This window comes from Pinus tabuliformis, chromosome 7 (assembly GCF_031772625.1).
Source record: "Pinus tabuliformis cultivar Carrire ecotype Pingquan chromosome 7, CPIR1, whole genome shotgun sequence".
Classification (NCBI taxonomy): Eukaryota; Viridiplantae; Streptophyta; class Pinopsida; order Pinales; family Pinaceae; genus Pinus; species Pinus tabuliformis.
In genome coordinates, this window is record NC_142293.1 from 939,381,294 (window position 1) to 939,386,077 (window position 4,784).

Below are 4,784 nucleotides of genomic sequence, written 5' to 3' on the forward strand. Positions count from 1 at the left end.
TTTATACCTTGGGTTTATAATATTTAGCCCTCAGGTTAATATTATAACCTTAGGTTTATAATTCCTTCAGTTTTTAGTATTTATGCCTTGTGTTTATAATATCAATCCCTTGGGTTTATTAATCTAAGAGTTCATATTCGTAGGGTATAATATTGTTCATAGGGCTTATAATATTAATATTTGGGTTTAATATAAATCCTTTGGGTTTATAATCATGGTCAACCATGGTCCAACATCACATTGTGACAAAGATTTTCTCAATATGAAAATCAACCAATGTTGCATTGTGACAATGCTCGTCTCAATATGGAAATCAACCATGGTAAACCATGTTCGAACATCGCATTGTGACAAATATTGTCTCAATATGGAAATCCACCTTGCTCAACCATGGTCACATTGTGAAAAAGATTGTCTCTTGGTCCAACATCACATTGTGACAACCATGGTCCAACGCATTGTGACAAAGATTTTCTCAATATGAAAATCAACCTTGGTCAACCATGGCCAATCATTGTCCAACATCACATTATGAAAAATTTTGGGTTTATAATATTCATTGGGTTTATTATTACCTTGGGTTTATAATATCAATACCTTGGGTTTATCAATCTAAGGGTTCATCTTCCTAGGGAATAGTATTATTCATAAAGTCTATAATATTAATCCCAGGGTTTAACATAAATCCATTGGTTTTATAATCATAGGGTTTAATATAAATCCCTTGGGTTTATAATATTTATCTGAGAATTTATATACCTTAGGTTTATAATATTTATCCATTTGGTTTAATATTATTCCCTTGGGTTTATTAATCTAAGGGTTCATATTCCTAGGGTATAATATTATACATAGGGTTTATAATATTAATCTTTGGTTTTAATATAGATCCATTGGGTTTATAGTCATGGTCAACCATGGTCCATTGTCACATTATGACAAATATTGTCTCTTGGTCCAACATCACATTGTGACAATCATGGTCCAATGTTGCATTGTTACAAAGATTGTGTCACTATGTAAATCAACCATGGTCAACCATGGCCAACCATTGTCCAACGTCACATTGTGACAAATGTTGTCTCAATATGAAAATTGATCATGGTCAACCATAGTTCAATGTCACATTGTGACAAAGATTGTGTCAATATGAAAATCAACCATGGTCAACCATATTTATTTTAGGGTTTATAATATTATCTTAGGGTTTATACATCTTGGGTTTATAATATTTATCCCTTGGGTTTAATATTGTCCCCTTGGGATTATAGTCACTTGGGTTTTTAGTATTAATCTGTTGAGTTTATTATTCGCTTGAGTTTATAATATCTATCTTAGAGTTTATACACCTTGGGTTTATAATACCTTGGGGTTTTTGAACTAATCCCTTGGATTTATATTAATAAATAATAATAATAATTAGTTAATTTAAGTATTGAGGGGTTTTCGCAATGCATTATATTAGATATCATTTTTTGGGATTCAACCGCATTAAGTAAGTCATTCATCTATGACTATTTCCATGAAAGGTAGTCATAACTGACTAATATCTCATGATTTTTAAATATTCCTCTTAAGACTTATTGCATTAGGTGATGCTCATAGGGGTTAAGAAGTGGGATTGAAACTAGTGAAATGAATCACATAGCATCAATAATCACTTCTGGGGCTTGCATCTGGTAACCAGGACTTCCCGAGAGGACACCCATACCTGATTGCCTCTAGCTCAAGCACGCTTAATTAATATTATTATTTATTAGTTAATTATGAATTAAATAATTATTAATAATGAATTATTTAATGAATGAATGAATATTGAATGAAATAAAAATGAATTAATTAATTATTATAAATATTTATTAATTAATAATGCTATTAAATTTAATTAACAATAAAACTAATAATATTAATTAATGGTAGTAGTAATATTAATTTTTAATAATAATCATAATTATATGTCTTCGACATATATCAACCACATTCACTAATGTGGTTGTGCTAGTTATGTAATTATTGTGTTATTATTCCCAGATGCGGGTGATGGCGGGACGTGTTGAGAGGGTGGGCGGTCACGTGGGCAAGTGGCAGCCCAGAGGGGACAGACGGTACCCTGCAAGGAATGATAAAACCTCGCATGAAATCCGATGGCAGAGGAATTTAATGCCAGTCCTCTCAGCTCGAGCGAGCTGCTTGGCAACCAGTGCAATGGAGGGTATTAACGTTGGAGGGCCTGTTCACCCGGGGGATATGGTTTGGCATAAGGTGAAATCCCTGATGCACTCTGCAAAGGAAGGGGGAAGGGATCCGGAGTTCACTCAGCCTGTTTCAGAGACAGGGAAAAGTAGGCCCTGCAACTGCATTACAATTGCGCAGGTCCTCCGCACAGAAGCAGCTCCTGTGGCCTACGTGAGACTGCAATTGGCAAATCCCGCGATGCAAAGGGAAAGGTAGAGAATGTGTAGCAGGCGAGGGGGCACCAGAGGTAGAGCCTCCACGCAGAGGCAAGGTCACATTTCGCCCTCCTCCTCCATTGAAGTCACGTCGGTGCCACAGCGGTTCCAGGGCAGCAATGATGAAGGTGGCAGAGGAGCTGGTAGAGACGCAAGAGCGGAAGGAGGTCAGGAGGAATCTCCCACGCTCAGGTATCGGCTTCCCTGCCCTCTGGCTAATTCAACTCTTATTATCTCTATTACGGTTGAACCTGGTGCTACTCAGAGCACACAGGATGAGGCAATTCACGCGGCAGACTATCCTGTGCATGGGGCAGAGCCCATACCAGAATGGCAATGCCACAGCAGAGAAGAATCCCCCATCGCGTGCCATCCGGTTCGGGCAGGAACAAGTCATTTGGTTCATGGACGAGGGTCTGGAATTGACCTTGAGCGCCCTGCCAAGGAATGCGTCCCCTCAACCTGTCCTTTGGCGCTAGCTGGTCCAAGCAAGCCGGTTCAGGAAGGGCCATCTGGTGCGGTCATCCCTCTCTCAGACTCTGATGATTCTCTCCTATTTGGGTGTCGAGTAGAAGAGGCGCCCTACACCACTGATGAAGAATGAGCTTGCTCTTGGTAACCTCTGCTGCAAGAGCATTTCTATGTTTTTATCTTTATGTCTATGATTCGGCCAAGCGGCATCAGCATCTATGTCAATGTGTTGGCTGTAATTGTCTATGTGTCTGTCTGTCTGTGTCTTGGTCTGTTCAATGTCCTTGTGTCTTCAGTGTCAATGTGTCGAGCCTTTGGCAAATTATCGTATTCCAAATTTTGATAACGTTCAATTTTGGGAATGTAATCAGGGCAAGAAGAGGGCTTCCAGGCAGATTTCCATAGCCTTGCCCATTGTAACTCATATGTATTTCTGATTTTTGTATGATAATAGAATTAGTCTTATTCAGAAAAAATAAAAAATAAAAATAAATAAAAATAAAAAATAAAAAAATAAAAAATAAAAAATTATTGTGTTATTATGGTGTTGGTGTGTACATAGTAAAATATTCTGATTTAAATTATGCAACTATTTTTTTTAATGCTAATAATTGACAAAATTACATGTGGACTTATCATTAATAATGATAATATACAATATAATATAAAGCAATAATAATGATATGAAATATGATGTAAAAAAATCCATCAAAATTTAAATTTTTGTGGAAAATTTCTTATTTCCACTTTAGGTGGATAAGGATCTATTGTTTTTTCTTTTTTAATCAAGGGCCTAGATTGATGCTCAACATATGCTTAGTCTTAATGTTTATCAATAGTTGTAGTGTATTAAAGAATTTGTTAGGTTGCATTGAATTTTAATAAATTTAAAAAATTAGATTCGTGTCACATGACTCTCCACCCACCAATTTTCTAGGGATTTGAGATTATTCTAATTCTAATGAGTTTCTCCATGATAGGTTCCTCATTATTATTTTCTCCTAAGAGGTCATAGGTTCAAAACTAGAGGAGGGTAGAGTATGTATGCCTTTGTAGACTTAGCAGTCAAATCGCTGGGTTCCTTGTCCCACAAACAAGGGGGTCTCATACATCCTTGATCACCTCTAGCTCAAGCACACTTAATTATTATTATTATTATTATTTATTAATTAATTATGAATTAATTAATTATTAATAATGAATTATTTAATACCGGGATGCGGGTGTTTCCCTAGAGCATTAATGGAAAACATTAGAACTGCCGGCGCAAGGACCTGCCAGCAGGTGAATCGTGCTCTAACCCAGGCTCATAGCAGGCAAAACCTGGCCAGCGCGCAGGTCGCATTAAATGGCCCTTCTGGCCGAGATTTGGAAATTATTGAAATCAGGATGGAGTCCTCTGAGCCTTCAGACCACCCACCGCTCCTCAGCTGTTGTCCGCCGTAGGCCGAATTCGCTAGTAGCAGAACAGCTACAGGGAGACGTTGCTGGCATCTTTGTTGCATTGATCTTGGGAATGGACACCACTTCTCCCATTCTAAGCTCTGCCCTGTAAATCCTGCTCAGAAGCCCTGTTTCACATCCAGTCTCCCCTCCCGACTGCTTACCCTGCTAATTCGCTCTCCGACCTCGTGGGCATGGTCAGACACAGAATGAGAAGCCGCCGTGGAGGAACTCGAGGTGGCTGCGCTCACCCTCAGGCAGCGCAAAACTCAGCTCCACCCTCTCCCCCTCAGTATCAGGAAAACCCACCTCCTCCCAGGTCTTTTCCTAGACATCCCAATACGCACAACAGGCGTGAGCGTGGGATGGCTTCCATGGATTCACCCAACAAATTTAGGCTTCACCCTGCAATTCCTCAAT